The following is a 24,818-nucleotide window of genomic DNA, read 5'->3' on the forward strand; positions in this document are numbered from 1 at the left end:
GTCTCTTCAGAATTTGCTGACAGAGAATTCCAAGAAACACTGGAGGCAACAGGATGCTGAAATACACTCGCTGCTGTGATAACTGAATTTGAATGTTCTTACCAGGAAGGGAGTGCAAGAGGAGACAGGAGCCCACTAGATAACTTCTGATAACGGAACTCCTGTTATCAAACTGCCGCAGACTTGAAGGGTGAATTCTGCCGAAATGCAGATGACAGGCTGAGAAAGGAACTGCACTCGCTGCCACAGACTTGCTGAGGAAAGAGCCGCTACCGCTGCCGCTGAAATACAAAGGCTAGTTCAGGACTCGAGAACTATGGACCTAACTCCATTGGGACTGCGGAAGACCAAAGGTGAAGGAGGAAGGAAAGGGGGGCAAATTATCTGACTCAAGGTTTCTATGAGGGAAGAAACTTCTCTGACGGGAGAGCGAGAGCACGGAACTACCGTCTCTCAGGAATGCCGGTTGAAGTGGGCAGTAGAACGTTCACTCGCGCTCCAAATACCCAAGGAGCGCGAGGAACGAAACACTAATGCGCTCACCGATCAAACTTTCCAAAGACCTAGGAATAGCTTCGGACATCTTGGAGCGGAACTTCGCAACCAATTCCCTCCAACAGGCTGGCAAATCAGAATTTCTGGTGACAACTTGAACTTGGCAGCGAAAAGCTGATGACGGTTCTTGAGTAGCTGAAACCCCATTCCTAACAGTACCCCCCACCAAAACCCCCTCCTTAGGTTTCTGTGGGTGAGTTTTGTGGAATTCCCTCACCAATCTCGGGGCATGGACGTTTGAACTGGGTTCCCAAGACCTTTCCTCAGGACCATAACCTTTCCAATCAACCAAATAAAACACCTGTCCTCTCTTAATCTTGGAGTCTAGTATTCTCTTAACTTCAAATTCTTCAGCTGATTGAATCTGAATTGGGGCTGGAGGAAGGACCTTACGCAGATTTGGTGGATTTCGTCGAATCAAAGATACATGAAAGGTTGGGTGGATCTTTAAGGTTTTTGGCAAACTTAATCTAACACACACTGGATTTATCATTCGAACCACTGGAAATGGACCCACAAATCTTGGTTGAAACTTTCGGTTTCCTCTCAATCGCATATGACGAGTTGAGACCCAAACTTGATCCCCAGGTTCAAAAACTGGTCCCACCTTACGACTCTTGTCAGCCTGACTTTTGTACACTGCCTTAGTCTTTGCTAGATTCTCAGAAGCTAATTGATACGCTTGTTGTAATTTCTGGACTATTTCTCCTGCTGCTGGAACCTCCACCTCAATTTGACCCACCAACATATTGGGAGGCCTGCCATAATTCAAAAAGAAGGGGGAGAAACCAGTAGCTGAGTGTACAGAGTTGTTGTAAGCAAACTCAGCAGTGCTAAGCAAAGAAGGCCACTCTCCAGCTTGTTCCAATAGGTACAATATTGCTCTAGGTCTTGATTTACTCTCTCAGTCTGCCCATCAGTTTCTGGGTGATAACTGGTGGACAGACGAGAATCAATTCCTAACCCCCTCAAGAAGGATCTCCAAAAAAGTGACACAAATTGAGATCCTCGATCTGAGATGACCACCTTAGGAATTCCGTGTAATTTTACCACATGCTGGATGAACAAGGTGGCCAATTGTGTGGCATTAGGTAGACCCTTAAGGGGAACAAAATGACTCATCTTAGTGAAGTGATCGACCACCACCCAAATGACTGAACTCCCTTGACTGGATGGCAACTCCACAATAAAATCCATGGACACAGTATGCCAGGGATAAGGGGGTACTGGCAGAGGCATGAGAAGACCATGGAATGGTTGTCTAAGACTTTTCCCTTTTAAACATTGTTCGCAAGTGGCAACATACTGTCTTACCTGAGCGTCCACGCCCGGCCAGTCAAAATTTCGTTTCAAAAGCTCCAAGGTCTTGGTTATTCCCTTATGCCCAGCCAATGGCTGATTATGAAACAAACCGATTGTCTCTTCTTGCAACTTTGCTCCAGGGACAAATATTTTCCCAAGAATAAACGGTTTTCCGTCCTTCACAACTCGATCTGGTCCCTCGGATTCCCAATTCAAGTAGTCCTCTTTCTGAAATTCTTCCTTGATCCTGCCTTCCAACTCTCCAACCACTGAAACTGCCACAATCTTTTCTTTAGGAATAATAAACTCCTCAGGCTTAGACTCTGGTTTTATTTCTACATCTTCTTCCGAATTCAAACGAGAAAGTGCATCTGCCTTTCCATTCACCACTCCTGGCTTGTAAGTTAAAACAAAGTCAAAATCTGCAAAGAAAAGTGACCATCTAAGTTGCCGTGGGGTCAAGGTTCGGGCTGACTTCAAAAACTGCAAATTTCGATGATCAGTAAAGACCGTGACCACGTGTCTTGCTCCCAGTAAATAATGTCGCCATTCTTGAAACGCTTCTTTCACTGCTAACAATTCTCTATCTGCGATGGAATAATTGACCTCGGCTCGAGATAACTTCCGGGAGTGATAAGCCACTGGATGAAGCTGTCCTGTGCTCTTGTGACGCTGTGAGAGTACACCTCCAATGGCCCAATTTGATGCATCCGCTTCAACAAAAAAGGGTTCCTTAGGGTCTGGATGCTGAAGAATAGGAGCGGTGACAAAGGATCTTTTTAGGAATTGAAATGCTTCCTCAGTAAGTGGCCCCCAGACAAAACTTTCATTCTTTCTGAGCAAACGTGTGATTGGGCTCACTTTTTCTGAAAAGTTCTGGATGAAGCGCCGATAAAAGTTAGCAAACCCCAAAAAGCTTTGAACTTCTTTCACAGATTTTGGTGTGGGCCAATCCTTGATTGCCTTTAATTTTGAATCGTCCATGTACACTCCTTGAGGAGAAAGGATGAACCCTAAAAACTCTACTCTGGAGGAGTGAAATACACATTTCTCTAACTTGACAAACAGTTGATTCTCCATCAAACATTTCAGGATGGATCGTACATGAGAAACATGTTCTTCAACATCTTTGGAGAAAATCAAAATATCGTCTATATAGACAACAGCGAAGCGATCCAAAAACTCCCAAAGAATGTCGTTTACAAAATGCTGGAAGGCAGCAGGAGCATTGCACAGACCAAAAGGCATCACCTGGTACTCGAATAGTCCAAATCTGGTTCGAAAAGCTGTTTTCCACTCATCTCCTTCTGCCATCCGAACCAAGTGATAAGCCCCTCTTAAGTCTAGTTTGGTGTAGATATGGGCATCCTTCACCTGATCCAGAAGCTCGGAAATGAGCGGTAATGGGTAACGATTCTTCTTAGTAACCAGATTTAAAGCTCTATAGTCTATACAAGTTCTCAGACTCTTATCCTTCTTTGGAATAAAAAATAGAGGAGAGGAGACTGGAGACTGAGATGGTCTGATGAATCCATTAGCCAAATTCTGATCTAAATATTCCTTCAAATGTAAATTCTCTGACTCAGATAGAGCATAGATCCGACTACAAGGCAACGACGCTCCTGGCTCTAACTCAATCCTGCAATCATACTCCCGATGAGGAGGAAGTTTTTGTGCTTCTTTTTCATCAAAAACCGATTTCAAATCTTGATATTCATTCAGAATTTCAGGAATTTCCACAGTACAAACCACCTGAGGTTGATTTGCCAAACAATAAGAATTCAACGATCTTTTCTCCTTTGAGGCTGCATGAAAACAATGTTCAAGACAATAATCTGAACTTAACTCCACCGTGCGTTTAGCCCAATCAATCCTAGGATTGTGCTCAGTGAGCCAGGGCAGCCCCAAGATCAGCTGAAATTGCGGACCATCGATTAGGTTGAAACTGATGCTACTCCGATGTTCTCCTGGTCCCATAACGGTGATTTCCTCGGTATCAAAAGAAATCGGGCCTGAAGAAAGGGCCGTACTGGTTCCGGTTTGGCCTTCTTAACCGCATGCGTGCGGGCGGAATTCCGCTCGTACGCGGAGTTTTCCGAAAGCGTATGTTACGTGACGAGCTGGGCTCGTCATCAGCGTAGCAGGAGGCTACCTCATGACGAGCCCAGCTCGTCATCAGCGTGGAAGGGGTTAATGAACTGGATACCCAATCTTCTAGCAAACAAAAGATCACAAAAATTACCCGTGGCTCCAGAATCAATCATGATAGCCACAGTAGCAGGTTTTGCTTCTCCAAAAGAAATTTGACACGAGATAATGAGATGAGGAGCAGAGGGCTGCAAGGTATTGGCTAGACTTTGCATGTTGGGAGTTGTCTTCGATTCAGCTTCCACCAGAGCAACCCCGTCTACTGGTGGAGCCTGTCTTTTACCCATGGCGCTGTCTTTGGACGTCAATCAATCAATCAATGACATTTATATAGCGCGCTACATACCCGTAGGGTCTCAAGGCGCTGGGGGAGGGGGGGTGCCGCTACTGCTCGAACAGCCAGGTCTTCAGCTTCTTCCTGAAGGAGAGGTGGTCTCGGGTCAGGCGCAGGTCGGTCGGGAGGGAGTTCCAGGTCTTGGCGGCCAGGTAGGAGAAGGACCTTCCTCCTGTGGTCGCTCTTCGGATGCGGGGGACGGCGGCGAGGGCGTGGTTGGCTGATCGGAGGTGGCGTTTGGGAGCGTAGAAGTTGATCCGGTTGTTGAGGTAGCTCGGGCCTTGGTCGTGTAGGGCTTTGTGTGCGTGGGTGAGGAGGCGGAAGGTGGTTCTTTTGTTGACGGGGAGCCAGTGGAGGTCTCTCAGGTGTCCGGAGATGTGGCTGGTTCGTGGGATGTCGAGGATGAGTCTGGCTGAGGCGTTCTGGATCCGCTGGAGTCTCTTCTGGAGCTTGGCGGTGGTACCGGCGTAGAGGGCGTTGCCGTAGTCCAGTCGGCTGGTGACGAGGGCCTGGGTGACGGTCTTCCTGGTCTCGGTGGGGATCCACCAGAAGATCTTCCGTAGCATGCGCAGGATGTTGAAGCATGACGAGGAGACGGCGTTGACTTGTCTGGTCATGGAGAGGGAGGAGTCCAGGATGAAGCCCAGGTTGCGTGCATGGTCTGTCGGTTTGGGTGCGGTGCCCAGGGCGGGAGGCCACCAGGAGTCGTCCCAGGCGGAGGGTGAAGAGCCCAGGATGAGGACCTCCGTCTTGTCAGAGTTCAGTTTCAGGCGGCTGGTCGTCATCCACTCGGCTACTTCTTTCATCCCTTCGTGCAGGTTGGCTCTGGCGGCGGCGGGGTCGTTGGTCAGGGAGAGGATCAGCTGGGTGTCGTCGGCGTAGGAGATTATGCTGAGGTTGTGTTGGCGTGCGATGGCCGCGAGGGGGCTCATGTAGACGTTGAAGAGGGTGGGGCTCAGCGAGGATCCTTGGGGGACGCCGCAGATGACTTCGGAGGCCTCTGACTTGTACGGTGGTAGGCGGACTCTCTGTGTTCTTCCAGCGAGGAAGGAGATGATCCATTCCAGTGCCTTCTCCTGGATTCCGACGTTCCTGAGGCGTTGCACTAGGGTGCGGTGGCAGACAGTGTCGAATGCTGCGGAGAGGTCTAGGAGGATGAGGGCCGCTGTTTCTCCGTTGTCCATCAGGGCTCGGATGTCATCGGTGGCGGCGAGGAGGGCGGTCTCGGTGCTGTGGTTGGCTCGGAAGCCGGACTGTGAGGGGTCGAGGGATCCATTCGTCTCGAGGAAGGCGGTCATCTGCTTGTTGACGGTCTTCTCGATGACTTTGGCGGGAAACGGGAGGAGCGAAATGGGGCGGTAATTCTTGAGTTCGGTGGGGTCCGCTGTGGGTTTCTTGAGTAGAGCGGTGAGTTCGGCGTGCTTCCAGCTCTCGGGGAAGGTGGCGGTGTCGAAGGATGTGTTGATGATGTCTCGCAGGTGGGGTGCGATGACGGCGTCGGCCTTGTTGAAGACGTGGTGGGGGCAGGGGTCGGTCGGTGATCCGGAGTGGATGGAGTTCATCGTGCGGACGGTGTCTTCGGTGCTGATCGGGGTCCAGGCGTGCAGGGTGGTGGTGGGGGGTGGTTGTTCGGTCTTGGTGTGCGTTGTTTGGGTGTTGAAGCTGTTGTGTATGTCCTTGATCTTGTTGTGGAAGTATGAGGCGAGGGAGTTGCAGAGGTCTTGCGATGGGGTGATGTCGTTGTTTCCTGCGCTGGGGTTGGATAGCTCTTTCACGATGTTGAAGAGTTCCTTGCAGTTGTGTGCGTTGTTGTCCAGCCGGTCCTTGAATGCAGTTTTCTTGGCGGCGCGGATCAGCTGGTGGTGCTTCCGGGTGGCCAGCTTGAAGGTGGTCCTGTTGTCTGGTGTAGGATCCCTTTTCCAGACTTTCTCGAGGGCTCTGCAGTTCTTCTTGGAGCTCTTGAGTTCGTCGGTGAACCACGGGGCTTTCTTGCTGCCGGGTCTGCTGGGCGGGGTCCTCATCGGGGCGAGCTCGTCCGCGCAGGTGCTGATCCACTTCGTGAGGTTGTTGGCGGCCTGGCAGGAGGGTGCTGGCTCAGGGAGGTGGCGAGCTGGTCTGCTGTGATCTTGTTCCAGCTTCTGCGGGCGGCCTGTTGCTGGTGGTGGTGGGTCGTCGTTCTCTTGAAGGTGAAGTGGACGCAGCTGTGGTCCGTCCATTGCAGCTCTGTGGCGTGGCTGAAGTCGATGTCTGTGCTGGAGGAGAAGACTGCGTCGAGTGTGTGTCCGGCGAGGTGGGTGGGGGTGGACACTCTTTCAAAAAATGGGCGGATCCACCACAATACATGCACAACTTCCCTACACGTCTTTTTTCTCTTTCTTCTTTGCTGAGTGGTCCTCGAACGGTGCCAATCTGCATTGGTTCTTCTACTGAAACCTCTTCCTTATTCTTTCCAAAATCTGAACGCATTCGATCAAACCTAGGTGGGATTGGTCGGGTTTCCTGCCGACGCTCAGAACGTCTTTCAGTTAGTCTCTGATCAATTTGAAGAACTAAATCAATCAATTCTGATACTTCAGTTGGCCTCTTGGGAATCTGAGCCAAACCATCCTTCAATTCGTCCCTCAAACCTCGATAGAATATGGCGGCTCTTTTGGCCTCTGGCCACTTCGTTTCCACAATCCATTTATTATACTGAGCTAGATAGGCCGCTAACTCCCTGTTTCCTTGCTTCAAATCCAACAGTTCGTTGTCTGTTGACTGAGAAATTGCTCTTCGGTCAAAAATTCGCAAAAATTCAGCTTTGAAATTTTCTAAATTATATAACACTGGATCATTGGTGGACACCAAAGGCATGGACCACGCCGCAGCATCCCCACTCAAGTAAGACAGCATGAACGCCACTTTTGATTGGTCCTCTTTAAAAATGATGGGCTTGCACAAGAAGTGTAAGGAACATTGTGTGACAAATACTTGAGCTTTATTCGGGTCTCCCAGGAACCTCTCGGGGGGGGGCCAACGGAATGGTAGGAGACATGGCATGCACTACCTGAGTGGTAAGTTCTGAGGAGGACGGGGAAGGACTAAAGGTTTGGGATCTCTGACCCCCAAAATTAGGACTAAGACTAATGGAAAGTTCATTAAGGCGTTGGCGCAAATAACTAGTTTCTTGATTGGATTTTCTAACCTCCTCCCTAGTCTCACTCAACTGTTTCTGTAGACCTTCCAGGACTGAACCCAAAGCCTTTAAATCTAGACCTTCAGCCATGACGCCCAGACGGAAGGCAACTGCGGGCACTTCAATCTGTCAAGACTCAGTACCTGAAATTCCAGAGATCCGTGGGGACGTCTGACTGAAGGTTCGAAGCTAGCTCCCAACTCCCCAACTCCCCTGAACCCGATTTCTCTGGTGTCAGAGGCGAGGGGGAAAGGGGAAGTGGAAGAAAAAACAGAGAGACTGCCACACTGGTGTCTTCACTTCTTCTTCAGAGAGGAAGGGATCACCTACAATAGTTAGCAAACCATTAGTACATTCTTACAATTGGGTCATCGAGTTTTACAAGTAAATACCTTTACCAACCCCTTCCATTACCTGTATTAGTGTGGGCAATAGCCTCTCTCTAGATATTCCGGATTGACATGTATATATGAGTCTTGCTCTCAAAAGGGTTTGTTGTAAATATGAACAGTTTTTTAATCCAGATGGCTAAAGTTGGTAAGCAAAAATATATATATATATATTTCTATCTACATCTGTAACTGCAAGCTGTAGTTCACTGGGAAAAGGCTGGCTTTCTAATGTCAAGAAATATTTTGCTGTCAAATCCAGGTAGGCGCCAAGGAACTGAGACTGGTAGAATTGCACCAAGAATAGTCTTTAAATACTGTCTTTAACACAAAGTTTTGAACTAAGTCTCTTCAGAATTTGCTGACAGAGAATTCCAAGAAACACTGGAGGCAACATGATGCTGAAATACACTCGCTGCTGTGATAACTGAATTTGAATGTTCTTACCAGGAAGGGAGGGCAAGAGGAGACAGGAGCCCACTAGATAACTTCTGATAACGGAACTCCTGTTATCAAACTGCCGCAGACTTGAAGGGTGAATTCCGCCGAAATGCAGATGACAGGCTGAGAAAGGAACTGCACTCGCTGCCACAGACTTGCTGAGGAAAGAGCCGCTACCGCTGCCGCTGAAATACAGAGGCTAGTTCAGGACTCGAGAACTATGGACCTAACTCCATTGGGACTGCGGAAGACCAAAGGTGAAGGAGGAAGGAAAGGGGGGCAAATTATCTGACTCAAGGTTTCTATGAGGGAAGAAACTTCTCTGACGGGAGAGCGAGAGCACGGAACTACCGTCTCTCAGGAATGCCGGTTGAAGTGCTCAGTAGAACGTTCACTCGCGCTCCAAATACCCAAGGAGCGCGAGGAACGAAACACTAATGCGCTACCCGATCAAACTTTCCAAAGACCTAGGAATAGCTTCGGACATCTTGGAGCGGAACTTCGCAACCAATTCCCTCCAACAGGCTGGCAAATCAGAATTTCTGGTGACAACTTGAACTTGGCAGGGAAAAGCTGATGACGGTTCTTGAGTAGCTGAAACCCCATTCCTAACACCCTTCAGCCAAATCTTAGTACAGACATGATCCATTCAGACTTTGACTCACTCACTACTTGGTGAATTTGGCGATAATAAGATACACCCATTAATTTGTGGACCTCCATTAGCAGAGCCATCAGTGATATGAGGATTTGCGAATCCAGAGACAATCTACGCTCTGTTTGCTTTATTTTATGAATTATGGCAGTTTCAGCTCTTAATAAATAGTCATCTAAAGTGCCAATTACCCCCTTCCCCTTGCCATCCTTTTGTTTTGCCATTCCCAATATGCCCCGCAAATCAACAGTTTTTTTCCAATGTGAGTTAGCACCAGACAATTTTAAGCCCTACAATAATAATATGGGCATGTATGTCACTCAATAATATCAAGTAATGTACCAAGTTTTTCCAGTTCCAGTTGTGCGAAGTACGGGCACAGACTTACATTGTCCAGGAAAAAGATGTTAATGCCGTGGCCCAGCCCGCCTCCTTCGGACCCTGACAGCCACAGACGGCCCGCCCTTTGCCAGGGCTTAGCCCGGCGCCGCCCGCGCGCGTCTGCGAGGCAGAAAAGAGTTGCTGGCTATATCCGGAGGCAAGGGGAGGGGCTGGCGTTCCGCTGCTTCTCCCGCAGCCTCCTGGGACAGAGAGTCCTGAGTGATGTTTCCCCCGCTCTCCCTCAGGCAATATGCAGGTACGCTGCGTCTCCCGCGGCGCGGGAGGGGCAAGGTCGTTTTAAAGCCCCCGGTATCATGGGGAGGGGTTGGCGTGCCGCTGCTTCTCCCGCAGCTTCCTGGTACAGAGAGTCCTGAGCACTGTGTCCCCCGCTCTCCCTTAGGCAATGTGCAGGTACGCTGCATCACCCGCGAAGCGGGAGGCGCGAGGTCGTTTTAAAGCCCCCGGTGTCAGGGGAGGGGCTGGCGTTCCGCTGCTTCTCCTGCAGCCTCCTGGGACAGAGAGTTCTGAGAGCTGTGTCCCCCGCTCTCCCTCAGGCAAGGTGCAGGTACGCTGCATCTCCCGCGAAGCGGGAGGCGCAAGGTCATTTTAAAGCCCCCGGTATCAGGGGGAGGGGCTGGCGTTCCACTGCTTCTCCCGCAGCCTCCTGGGACAGAGAGTCCTGAGCGCTGTGCCCCGCTCTCCCTCAGGCAATGTGCAGGTACGCTGCGTCTCCCGCGAAGCAGGAGGTGCGAGGTCGTTTTAAAGCCCCCGGTGTCAGGGGGAGGGGCTGGCGTTCAGCTGCTTCTCCCACAGCCTCCTGGGACAGAGAGTCCTGAGCGCTGTGTCTAAGCATGAGCGAAAAATCCGCTCCGATCGCGGTTACTTAATTAGCTTCAGCAGAAAGCTCTAATAGATAAGATAGATAAGATAAAGCAGGGGCTCGAGCGCCTGCTTTATTTTACCAATTAGAGCTTCCTGTTGAAGCTAATTTAGTAACTATTTTAGGATGGTGCTGGCAGCTTGCCGGCGCCATCGTAAATTAGTTACAACAGGCACAAAACGTTGGTGTCTTCTTGAATAAACATGAAGGGCAGGGTTCATTCTGGCACGACGGTCCTGGCACAAAAATTAAACCTCATCCGCAAGCACTTACAGATAGCAGTTAAGCATGTGCCCTAGTTGAAGCTTAAATTCAGTGACGCATTCATCGGCCCCAAAAACAATCGTGAGCGTTGTCAGGGCTGGGCAGATGTGCCTTCTTCCCAGATATACCATCGAAAATCAGCTGTGATGCTGGACATAGGCCTTTGCATCCTCGACTTTCACGAGCGCAATCCTCGTGACGTTCCTGTGGCCGGGAGCTTCTGTATTTTCATCTGCTGCTCTGATCAGTCTCTGACCTTTAATGCACACAAGAGGCATGTGCACTCGCATGGAAGCCCCGTCCGTTTGGCCCCGCCCACACACTCGAGGTGTGCACCGTCTTCCAGCCATTTACCCACTATGATAGGTCACTCAAGGGACCCCTGCGCCCTTCGGCGCGATTGCATAGTAACACACACCTGGTCGCTGTTGACAACTCTCTGGCACTTTAGGTAGCTGTAGTGTAGTAAAAGCACTATACATTTACCCAACGAGGTAGCACTTACTGATTATCCAGTAGAAAGTACTCCAGTTGAGTAGAGGTATGGCACAAAACGGTGGCGTCTTCTTGAATAAATACGAAGGGCAGGGTTCAATCTGGCACGATGGTCCTGGCATGGAAGCCCCGCCCCCAAATCCGCCGATCCGCTAAATCCGCGGATTTTGCGGATCCACGATCCGTGAATACGCAAATTCGTGAATCGTGGATCCGCAAAATCCGCCCATGCTTAGCTGTGTCCCCCGCTCTCCCTCAGGCAATGTGCAGGTACACTGCGTCACTCAGATGTGGATACCCTGATCAGCCTCACAAGGGTGGAGATAAACAACTGGGCTTAATGACAAAATAAATGGGGTGAATGACCACCCTGTCATAGGAGGAGACTCTCTTTATGGCAAAATTACCCCAAGACATCCCATCAACTATAGGGGGTTACTAATGATCGACCACCCCAGTGGTAAGGATAGGCCAGCGGACTGCAGGGGGTATTAAATGCAGGGAGTCTAGCACATGGCACAAGGCTCAACTTCTTCCAAACCCCAATAACTCTTGGCCTTTCCCTCAGAGAGGACAGATTAGATAAACTGCAATCCACACCACACCGCTTGGTCCACACAATCTGGGATCCACTACCCGGAGTAGTAGGTTCCACCTAGACATGTATGGCTCTGGTGGGAGAAAGTTCTGATGTGGCTTTGTGTTTTGTTTGGTAATACCTAAACATATTTCCTATGCCTTAAATTGAGCTGTCAAATCAGTGAAGCAGCACCTTATTAAACAAACCAAACAAGTATGCTTACAAGACAATTCATCTGTGCTAGCACAGCTTTATGTGGCACACGCACACCAGTATTTACCTTATACTCACCTTCGCACTTAACGGACACAGTACTGGTCTGCTGATATACACACATTCTGGGAACATAAAGCGATTTAATGTGATTAGAAACGACACACCTTACACCATATGCTTTCTCACATAAACAAATGGGCTTCATATGTCTACCAATAGTTTCCCCCTTCCCAAAAAAATATATTATTTTATACAAAACAGCAAAAGCAATATGCCTTGTGGAAAACCAATTCAGTGTGCATCCAGTTTTTTTTCATAGATAAACCACTGCAGTTGCCATGTGAACCACAATAGTTGATATAAACCAATACATGTCACATATGAGGAAATTGAATTTCCAGAAGTTTGGCACCACATAGTAGAAAAGTTAACTAAACATTGTTCCACTATTCCAAATCGACTATTATTGTCAAAGTCTAAAGTGTGCATCCTACATTTTTCACTTTGCACTTTTCTAGTGGGCATTTCTATGACTCACTGAAACTAACAAGTTGCTTTTACGCATATTATATCCTGCCTTAATTCTTGGATGAACCCGTTTTTAGAGTATTGCAGCTCGTTGTTTGGAGCTGCATTTGTACTTGGAAATCTATGTATTCCAAAGCTTTTTACGGAGGGGGGATGGTGCGATTTTGCGTTTTTCCTTTTCTCTGCTCTGAGTTAAAGGACAGGATTACTTCCATCAGTATCAGCTGTGTATTTAGACATGAGAAGTTTTCACATTTTGAAAAAACACCAATTGAGGGAAAAAAGAGCTCATAAAAGTAGCTTTTTTAGGATAAAATGCATGCAAAAGCAAACTGTTAGTTGGACATTACTCTGGTAAAAAAAAATGTTTCTCCATGAAAGTTTCTCCGCAAAAATAACTTTTGGGGGTGGAGCGTAAAGTTCTGCAAAGATGACAACCCTGTCAGGTCAGAACTTCATGAGTTTAAAAAGTGGGGCACGTCTGATGAAGGGCGCTGAAGATGGCGTGATTGTGCGCGGTGCTAGCGTGGAGCAGTCAGGTGTGACGTAGGATGTGATCTACGTGCACACTGAGCCATCATCTGAGTGAGTTCTGGCTGCCCGAACAATGGGAGATATAAGAGCGCTTATTTCTAGTACTCACCCAATAGGATGGTGCGTCATCAATAGCAAACACTCACTTTTCTCCAGGGCTCTAATTCTCCGAAAATTCTAATTTTTCCTCGGCCAGAAGATATTCATTTTTAGCACGGTTCATACAGTGCTCCGTGTCAGTAACCGAGACTTCAGGGTGCAAAGCGGTCTCTGAGAAGGCAGGCTCTCAGCACAGGATTGCTTCATATGTCAGGAGAATAATGACAGGACACCGGAAGTTAAAACTCACGACCAGGTACGATAAAACGGTTCTACCAAGAAAGTGAGCAAAATTAACAAACAGCTTTCTTATGTTCAGGGTGTGATAAGCATGTAGTTTTGAGGGTGTGGTATGGATGACTGAAAGAGTAAGTGAGTGGATGAATACAGAGTGAGTGATTGAATTACTGAGTGAGTGATTGAATTAATGATTGATTGAGTGAATGTGTGAGTGACTTATTCATTAAATCAGTGAGTGGGCGATAGACTAGGCTTGTGAGTGAGGAGTGATTAAGTGGGAAAGTGAGCCACCGAGCCAGTGGGTGAGTGATTAACTATGAGAAATAGTAAGTGTGTGGCTTAGTCAGTGAGGATGTGGCTGGGCAGCTCAATGAGACAGTGGCCGATTGACACAGTGATCGAGGGTTGTAGTGAGAAAGAGAATGGTTGAGGTAGCGCGTGAATGACTGGGTGAGTTCCCCAGGGATTGAATGGCTGAGTGAGGGAGTGCAGATGAGTCAGGTAGTGAGTCAGGTTAAGTGTTTAAGTGATTCAGTGAGTGAGTGATCAAGTGAGAGGTTCAGAGTGTGAGAATGAGTGCCTGAGTGGGTGAGTGAGTGAGTGAATGAGTGAGTGAGTGAACAAGAAATTGATCAGATAAATGATGCTCACATCTGGTCATGCTTAGAATGATGGGAATTTGCGGTCCAGGGGCAGTGTCAGCACAAGACGCGGAGACCTTCCGACGTGTTGCTCGGGTCCAGAGAGTCCCAACGCCCCCTGTTGAAGCGAAAGGCTTCCGATAATAAGGAATCCTGAACAAGCTAGAAACAAAGTGTTAAAACCAACACTTTTTGAATTACTTCACAAATTGTGTAAGTAACTAATTTGTTAATTGTCTTGTTTGTCCTGACGAATGCTCCGTAGAACCGGCTGGGCGGAATGGAGCAGAAACATGTTGACCTTGTTAACAATGTGGTATAAAGAGATCCAATAACTCGATCTCAAGTTAATACTTACTAATTTTTAACAACAAAACCTCACTTTTTACATTAAAGTTCACTGACGGTGAAGTTGTTTTTTAGACTCACTATCCTTCCCTTATTTTTCCTTTTTTGGGGGTGCCCTCCTATCTCTGGACACAACTACCATAACCAGAGGTTGCCTCTGGATGAGGCAGGCATATAGCACGTATTTGGACACCCAATGACAATGCCGTAATGCTAATGTGGGGCGGAAAATAGATATACACCGCACATTTTACATAGCGTTTATGAGGGTGATTCAATCTCACCTATGGTGAAGTAGTTACAAGTGTCCATTCTCCTTCATGATTAATTGGGAATTTGCAAAGACATCTAGCAGATAGGCAGTAAGGAGGGTGGATGAAATTAAGTATGTTAATTAGTTGTTTTGAACCACTGTTTTATGATGTGAATGTTGCACACTCGTGGTGACACCGCACCAAAAGTGAGCCATGCTTCTACCAAACGACATGTTTTTACCTGGACGGCCTCTGTGCCACTGGGGACGAGTGACCAAAAAAGGTAATGGCTGAGTGAAATGGTGGCAAATCCTCCATGGCAGTGCAAGCTACCTCTCCATTCTTGTACCCTAAAGGAATGGGTCAATCATAGCATTTGGGTAGGCCACATTTGGTGTCAAATCGAATTTACTAGAGACTAAGGATTCAATACAAGTACCTTGCGATTTGCTGCAGTAATGCCACACCTGGCAAGAACCAATACCTTTGGGTATTGGACTTCTGTACTGCATAATTGGAGATAAGGTGAAAATCATGTGGGGAAATCCACAAGGGATGCACTAATTATTACACATTCTGGAATCCCTGTCTTGGTGCAAAGTTTCCTTGGATTCAGAATGGGGCCTTAAGCGGCTGATTTACAGAGGAGCGATAAAGCAAACTCACCCAGTTTCCGTCATCGGGAGGAGAAATCATTGGCAACATATTCTTTACCAATCCATGACCAGGTTTGTTAAAATCCCTCAGTGTGTTCTCCAGGTCACGCAAATCCTCCAGCAACTGGAATATTTACTATCACCACCCCGCTTCCAAAAAATCTGACCCTACATTGGTTCATTAAAAGTTCTAAATAATGAGTAAAATAGGTTGCTTCCAACTCGGCACAGAACTAAAGGGTAAAGTTCAGTAGAGACAGAAACAGGAAGTTGGTACATAAATAGCTATCTTTGCTACTTTTAGACTAAGGAAGACCTACAGCAGGAAGACACCAATATGTTTTTGGATAGGACAGTCAATAGGGAGGGATGGGAAGGAAGTGAAGTTACTGGGTTTGTTTATAGAATTGTGCTCTGTACTAAACATCTAAAACAGGATAAAATAAACACGGTTTTGTAGGGAGGGTACTTGAAAATTGGACGTGTGACTCAGAATTGATTTTAAATGATTCAAAAGAGGAAAATGTTGCACAATTTTGGAGTCAGACAGGCCAGGGCAATGTAGTGCTCTTTTAAAGGTCTAATCTATTGCAGTCTCCCACCATGACATCACATCCTGCAGCAGACTTGTCACTAATGGCAGAGACAGTCCCAGGCAGACATGGGAAAGGATGTCATGAGTCTAAGATCTTGGGGCGTTCTTCGGTTGAAGTGGATCCAGGTTTAGCTGAGTGTTTGCAACCAGGAACCTTCACTCCAAATCCGGTGTAATGTCCAGTCAAGAAGAAAACTTCTTATTGGAAGCCCATATGGTCTTTGTAAATAAAATGTCTCACTCCCTCTTTGTGAAGTTGTAAAGTTTGTCAACTTCACCAAGTGATACCAATTCCAAAAAACAAAGATTTTTTTTGTGGAAAACTTTTCTTCTCCCCAAAAACAAGGTTCCAATAGTTTTTTCTTGCCAAATTTTACTTTTTTGTGTGATTTTTTTTTTTACCGTTTTAAAAAAAAAAAAGCTTTCTGGGTATCGCGAATCTCCTTAAGTTGGCAAGTTTAAAAAACAGAAGTTTTGGAATTGGCCAAAGTAAACTCCACACTTTATAAGTATGTTGGTTTCTAATCACTAAATTAGCATATAAATGCATTCCCTGTTTTTACAGATGTCATTTGTAATTTGGTAACTGATCGGCGCCACAGAGACTTATTTGTTCCATTCATCATTGCATTATTGATTCAATAAATGACTTTTTGATTTCCAACTCCATGAAAATTTTGGTCGTCCTGCAAATAAATAATTTTTTTATTTATACCCTGGTTTGGTCTCTAACATTTTTTCGAATAGGTCGTTGAATAATATTTGGCATGAGATGATTTAAAGCCTAAGACCAATCTCTCACTGACTTTTTTCAATGATTTCTTATCCCAATTATTGATACAAAAGATTGGCCCTTTTGCATATGTCACAGCAGGATTCAGAAGGTCTGGCAGATGCCAGTGGTCATTCTAACGAGTTACCAGCAAACATTTAGGGGCCGATTATGATGGCAGACGGACCTGAGTCCGTCCGCCACCATAGAGTAGGGGGGAACGTCCGCATGGGCAGCGGCGTTCCCCTCGTGAAGATTAGGATGTGCCCGCCAGGGTGGCGGTCACATCCTCTATCCTTAACATTGCGGCGGGTGCAGCTTCAAGCTGCACCCGCCGCAATGTTAAAAAAGCATACTTTGCATTTGTATGCAGAAAGCGTCAGGCACCGCGCGGTGCCTGCCGATCTCTGCATACAAATGCAGGGGGTACCATAGGTACCCCCCATGTGCACCCCCCGCCCCCCCTTCACCTAGGGGGCCCGCAACGGGCCCCCACAGTGAAGTACCGCATGCTTTTCCACGGCGGAAAATCCGCCGCGGAAAAGCATATTTTCAAGCATTTCCTAATATGGTGGACGATGTCTGAGAGACACCGCCACCATATTAGAGCTTTTCCACCGCGGTTGTAAGCCAACCGCGGCGGAATAGCTGCGGACTGAAACCAGGACCCACCAGTCATCCTAATGTGGCGGTGGGTCTCTGGTGGGTCCGCTGCGGTTTTTCCGCATCCTCTGGGCCGGCGGTGGCTTCCGCCGGCCCGGAGGATGCGGAAAAAACGCAATCCTAATAGGCCCCTTAATGTTGTTTCTGCTGCATCATCACATTTCTAATATTGTCTTGAGGAGTTCGCAGTACTGCAAAGATATCTAAATGAACCAGTACTTTGATTCCAGAGGTCTGTTTTTAACCCGCTTGTTAAGGGTTCAGCTACTGCTGGAAACACCCAGCAGCTCATTATATCAAAGCCAAGTTAATGAGTATAGTTGTTTTGGGTAAATACTACACTTGTTATCATGACATTCTGATACTTAGGCCAAAATATTTAACTAAGCAGTTATTTTACTAGCATACTAGTATAGATGAATGCATTATCACTACAGGCACCAATTTACTAATGAATTTGGATGCAGAAAATAGATAAGTTAGCTTTAATAATTGTACCTGCTATTTAGGTTGATTTCTTTTTTTTGATGAGTGGAAATCTTTAGCAGATGCTTAAATTGAACTCAATTGCTTATGTGCTAAAAGCCACGGATAGGAATGATTTTTGTTGTGTGGAATATATATGGTTTATTTGTCCAGTTATATATCAACCTACTAGTAACATTCAATGATTTATTGCGGTTTTCTCCTTAAAACCATACATCAAATGTAAAGCGTTTTGCATAACATATAAAACATTTATTACAAACACATGAATACCTAGATAAACAGTAATCAGCATTCCTTCCTACTTAATTTTAGTTAATATGCAAAAACACCAAGATGTTACTAAGCATCATATAAACTATGACTCTATGGTATTTGTAAAACTTTGCCACCAAAGTGAAAATGTTCTTTTTTTGTCATAGCAATATCATTCAGGTTGTCGTGTAAAAGTTCTTAATGATGGCAGTAAGTTGTTTTATCAAACACTGTAAACCTAATCTCTAGTTCATGCAGAGGATGGAAATATTTCATGGGCTCTTCCTATTGGCTATTTTACTAGTTAATGAGATGCTATGAATATATGATGGCGATGTGCTTGTAAGGGATGGGGTTTGGGATTATAATGAACGCAAGAAACAGATTAAGAATATGCACATCTGAACTGGACGCGCAGTCAAGGATAAACATTTCTTGATATTTATGTAGCATGTATGTTGCTGGGTGACGGTGTGGTACAGCTAATAAAAATAGGCCATAATTTGCACAATTTCGCCCTGAGGAAGCCTATACTTAGGCACAATGTGTTGACTGTGCAATCTGAAAAGAAATGACATAAAAGAGAAAAGACCACCAACAGTGATTGACTTGTCGTGTTTCCTGTAGTACTGGGCTTTAATTGTTGCTTGTTACACTTTGGACTATAGTTGTCTCTCCTTCGATGTTCTAAAGTATTTATAGTGTGGCCAATTGGTAGCTGGCTATCTTGAGGTGAGCAATTTGTCATAACAAATTGGTGATTACTTCAGGTGGTGTAGTGGTAGATTCCATGGCTGCCAACATTTGTCTTAATCAGTACTATAGTAGTATGCAGTTAAAAAAACTATCAGCCTGATTCATCAAGCCGAAATCAGCTCGCAAAGGGCCAGATTCTGAGAATCTGGCCCTTTGCGAGAGCTATTTTTGCATTTGGGATTCATCATCCCAAATGCAAAAATCGGTAATAGCGATTTTGCTATTTTGCGAGGAATTACATTTAAGGAATCTCTATTTGAGATTCCTTAAATGCAATTCATCATCCATTTAAAAATTGCGAATTCGCAATTTCGGCCCGCTATTTACCGCGAGGTCAAACCTCGTGGTAAATAGCGAAAACTTAGAAAAATGCTTTTAAAAGCATTTTTCTAAGTTGCATGTTGCACACACACATGTCCTTTGGACATGTGTGTGCGCAACACCTGTTTCAATTTGCATTTAAGGGGTGCTACAGGGTGTCCTTTGGACACCCCTGGCACCCTTTAAATCGCAATCTTATTTGCGATTAGCTAATTGCTAATCGCAAATAAGGAATACTCCCCATTCATTCCTATGGGCCTTTTGGCCCATAGGAATGAATGGGGAGTTATTCCTTATTTGCGATTAGCAATTTGCTACTCGCAAATAAGGAACATGTAGGAATCGCAATATTTATTGCAATTCCTACATGAATCCCGTTTTGCAAGTCCTTAATAGCGATTCGTTATGAATCGCTATTAGGGGCTCGCAAAACGGGAGAATGATGAATCAGGCTGTTAGTGTGTAGATCTCCAACTGCACCTTTTCTACCCTTTCTATGTAGAGAGCTCCACCACAAGTGCAGAGAGCACTGCGCACGTAGGTCTATGTTTTAGTAGTAAATGTGGAAGGGATAATATGAGTGGCTGGAAAAAGGGGAAGATATATGGTAAGGATCTAGGGAGGGCAAAGGGGGTTTAAGGAGGGGCATTCAAATATAAAACACCCACCCACACAAACTCATTGCTACCGGCAAACTGTAGTTCCAAAGTTACTGCAACTAAAAAGGTCCCAAAACAGTCATAAATGTACTCCAACCCAGCCTTTGAGTAAACCAGCACCACATATAACCACTCACAGGTTCTTGAACACACTCCCATAGAAACTAATATAGAAAGGTTCTTAAATTAAAACCCCGTAGGAGGTAATATTATACAACACACATTTTTTTACTTTTAAAATACATTTATAACATATGTGTATTATATATACATATATATATATATATATTCACTGAAAAAACCATAGGTTATAGACCATATATAGTTAGGAATTAGCATTTAAAAAACCTTTTTTTACTCACACAAAACCATTGAAATTCCATATATAGTTAGTAGTACTAACTATATATCGCGCACCCGCAATCCACTGCTGATCATGTCACATATTACATAATTCATGACATGGTCAGTGACATCACTGATGACATCACTGATGACATCTCAAATGACATCACTGATGACATCACTGATGACATCTCAAATGACATCACTGATGACATCACTGATGACAACATCCAGTGACTGTATTTTTCTGTAAAGTTAAAATATGTCTTGAGTGGATGTATAAGTGTCTGGATGAAGGATTTAGTAGGTGCATGACTGACTGTATGAGTGAGTGGTTAAATGTGTCTCACTGAGTGCATGTTTTAGTGACTGAACTGTGTTAATTTGTGCATCATTATGTTTGTTGTTCTGTAAACTGCTGCATGTGTTGATCAGTAGCTATATGAGTAAGTATATGGGTTATTGATTGGTTGCTCAAGTATTTGTATGGGAGACTGAGTGTGTGTGTGGGTGGCTGGGAGGTGTATGACTCTGTGCATAGATGTGTGAGCAGTTGATTCACTAGATGTATGGGTTCAAAAGTGCATGTGGAAACAGCTGTATGGGTGGTTGACTGTGTGCATCAGTGCATTGGTGAGTGAATGGATATCTCAGTGCTACATGTCAAAGTAAGTACATATGTAAAACATAGTACATGTGAGAGTTGGCATATATAAATAACTGTGCATAAGAGCCAGTGAATGTGTGAGTGACTGTATGGATGATTGTGAACTTGTATCAGGGATTGTAAAAGAGAGTAAATATGTGTTAGTATATGTTTGAATAAGTAAGGTGTGTATAACTGTATAGTTGAGGAAATGGAGGTGTAATTGATTCTTTGTATGACTGACTAGGTGTGTAAGTAACTTCATGGATGAGTGACAGTCTGTGAGTGTCTGTTTACACTGAGTGTATCTAAGGTTATATTAGAGTCTGAAAAGGTTCATCGTATTATCACATGAATGATGTCATCAGTGATGTGATCAGTAATGTCAAATGAGATGTCATCAGTGATGTCATTTGAGATGTCATCAGTGATGTCATCAGTGATGTCATTTGAGATGTCATCAGTGATGTCATCATGATGTCATTTGAGATGTCATCAGTGATGTCATCAGTGATGTCACTGACCATGTCATGAATGATGTAATATGTGACATGATCAGCAGTGGATTGCGGGTGCGCGATATATAGTTAGTACTACTAACTATATATGGAATTTCAATGGTTTTGTGTGAGTAAAAAAAGGTTTTTTAAATGCTAATTCCTAACTATGTATGGTCTATAACCTATGGTTTTTTCAGTGAATTTTCAAGGTTTTGTAAATGCTAATTCCTAACTATATATGGTCTATAACCTATGTTTTTTTCAGTGAATTTTCAAGGTTTTGTAAATGCTAATTCCTAACTATATATGGTCTATAACCTATGGTTTTTTCAGTGAATTTCAATGGTTTTTTAATAGCAAATATCATAAGCTGTCGAATGTCAAGTACGTGGTAAGAAAAAACATTTTCCTGTTTATGCACACTGATCTGCTTTGAATGCTGCCCCCCCCTCATTTCTATTAGGAGTACTCTCTCTTTGCAGATAGTGAAGGGTAGTTAACGCAGGCCTTTGCCCCCGTTGTAATCCGTCGTGCCTGCTTCTCTCTCCATTTGATTGATTGTTATCCAAGCATTTACTGTTTTAGAATTGGTTCTCTTTGGTTCATTCTCTATTTACAAACAAGCACAGAGTCGCAATACTCTGTTTAGTCTTTGCAGATAGCGAAAAATCGTGTAAAAAAACAAAAGGAATCGAGCAAAATCAGTAGGCCACTAATGGGATCTCTTTTTGACCTCGCTAAAATAGAAACATTAGGAACAACCCCTCATGACAAATACGAAACTAGTGAGATGAACTGAACTCCACACCATGATGGCTGCAATACAGCTCGGCTCCGCCACCCACCCCGCCCAAAATAACGATAAACTCTATGCAAATATTACAAATATATACAACACACCAGCAAAGTAACAGGGTAAAACATTTTATTAAACAACTATTTACATAACTATTTTATACTTTTTGTTGCCCGATCCGGCTAACTCAATCGATCGAGCATGAAACTCATGCACTCTGATGGTTCAAAGTTTTGAGGAGTGCTTGTAACACTGTCTGAAGCCTATTTGCACTTGCTTCAGCTTCACTATTCTCAAAGTAAGTGGGGGCTGTTTGAGGACGTGACTGCATTTGTGAACAATGTGATGCGGTGCCACCCTGAACCGCTTGACGGAGGCCCCCGAGGGACGGTGTGATGGCGCGGACTCGGAGGGGGCGCTTGGCCCCGGCCCCCTCCCCAAGTCGTGTTCTCCTGGTGTAGCCTGAGATCGCCCCCGACATAGGTGGCCGGCTCCCGGGATCAAGCGGAACTTTTTGCCTTTTGGTAACTCTTCCATTCTTGACCTTGTCCCACAATCCGTTTCACCTAAAGACACGCTGTAGTGGGGCGCCCCTTTACCATTTCAGTTGCCATTCCGCCCGCTTTTGCTACACTGTGCCTCTTCCGCTATTCAGCTGTTTACCGCCCGCTCTTTCGACTACAGCGTCTCACTCACCATGTAGTTGAGTTGCTCCCGCTCTTGCGGTGCAGCGATAGGCGGCTGCCACAGGACTCTCAAAATGGCGGCCGGCTCTTCAGATTTGGGCGTGGTCCACTAAAATGGCCCTGCGACACCTTGGAACTCAGACGCTTGTCTGCTAGAGCTTGGGCTCCATTCTCGAAAGCGTCCCCTCAGCCTTGAAGATTCTACAAAAGTCTTGGGGGCCCCCGACTCCCGCAGGCTTCTGGTGGGGAGCGGCTAGCATGATTGCTCGTGGAATGGCCACGACGGAGCTACGAAATGGTGGTGCTCTCATGCTAACGCCAGCTTCAGTCTGAAACATCCAGAAACACTGTAGACTACCAATTCGATCAGTTCCGGTAGCGCCCCAACGTGACCCGGTAGAGAAGAACTAGCCCTCCCCTCTTTGACTGATGGTTCTTGTTGCCTGTCCCTTCTGTTGTCATTTAACAGAACTATTTAGCCTGCTGAAAGGGGTTGTGTTCCGACCGCTGGTTGGTGGAGACATTTTGACTATATTCTGGACCTGCGTTGTCGTGTAATGCGTCATATGACGCGCCGCGTTAGCGCATCCGGAAGTGATGCGGGGCGCGATCCGGGGCGCGGCGCGCAGCGCGTAACGTAAGCATAACAGGTCATGTGACTTGTTAATAAAACTTTTCATTGGTTCATTTTACTTTTCTTATTCTAATGATGAAAGGCTTGGTCATATGACCTAAAAATTACGCTTTTTATTACTTTCGAACATTATTTTTTCTTAAATATATGTTATAATGTTCCAGGCTAATGTACTTTCCCGGAAAATTTACAACTGTCCTGCAAGTAAAATATATTCCTTTTTTGAGAAAAAGGGTGTTTCTTCGTCCCATGACGGAGCCGTTGAGCAAAAGAGGGTCGGCCTGCTGTCTTAGTCGCCGATACGCCTGAATATGAGATTCTTATCGATCACTTTATGTTGCAGGAGTAGAAAACACAACAGCCCTTGACCATTTATCTTTACTGCGTTCCTGCGTATTATACCTTTTACCCTTCATGTAATTGGTCTGCTTTATTTCACTTGCCTTTTACTGATTCTAAAACAGTGACTATTATTAAAAACTTTACCAATGTAAATACTACTACCATGTTTTCTTTTAAAAACCTTTATTGTGAAAATGTCAGTATACAAATACGGGCCTATAACCACGTGGGCCGGCCACGGAGCAAACTGTAATCGTATATGATGAGTAGACATTTACACTGTAGAGGAACGTAACGGGCGGGCCATTAGGTTGCAAGAACTAAGGTGTCTAACAGTTGCGGAATCGGTGGACGTACATTTTATAATTAAAATACGACAGGGCCAGTTACAATAAAATTATCTAGATATACATTTGCGGGCAAGTACCATGGGTGACGTTAATTCGAACTTTCAATAGTACAGTAATCAATAACACATCAGAACTTAATATCAATAGGGATGTCGAAATATTCAATCTATTCTCGTCCCCGCCCACCATGTGCTTCAAAACTGCATACGTATCTCGTGATATCAAGGTTGTGCAACCAGTACACAACAAGGAGTTACGAGTCCCATTTATTCCGGCACCATTTTGGGCGAGGGCGGGCAGGTCTAGGATATAGTCAAAATGTCTCTACCAACCATCGACTATGATGATGTTCATATGCTGTATTTATTAGAGTAACACTCATCTGTCCACATGAAATTAATTTGCCACAATCTAAACATGTCATTTTAATCTTTCCAAAGTTCTTCTAAATATTTGGGACCGTTTCCCTTGCCTCTGATGCTGTAAGTGCCACTTCTTTGATGAATGTACTGGCAGGTCGGGGGTTCTCCTCCAAATCTCTCTTTTATGCAGCACTATAATTAATCGGTGCCACCTCTCCATATGACGATGCATGGTATAGTTACCATAACTATATTTTTTTCGGTTCCTCTGGAGAGTACATCGTGGCAGATGAAGCGTGTAACGTACCGGGCATTTACCTTTTTTTGCATGTAGAGGAAAGGAAAAAAAATTCGAGCGTCCGAGTTCTAAGGTGTCCCAGGACCATTTTAGTGGACCAGGCCCAAATCCAAAGAACAGGACGCCATTTTGAGAGTCCTGTTGCAGCCGCCTGTCGCTGTAGCATCAAGAGCGGCCGAAACTCAGCTGAATGGCAACTGAAACGGTAAAGGGGTGCCCCACTACAGCAGACGAGCC

Source organism: Lissotriton helveticus, chromosome 4_2 (genome assembly GCF_964261635.1).
Source record: "Lissotriton helveticus chromosome 4_2, aLisHel1.1, whole genome shotgun sequence".
NCBI lineage: Eukaryota > Metazoa > Chordata > Amphibia > Caudata > Salamandridae > Lissotriton > Lissotriton helveticus.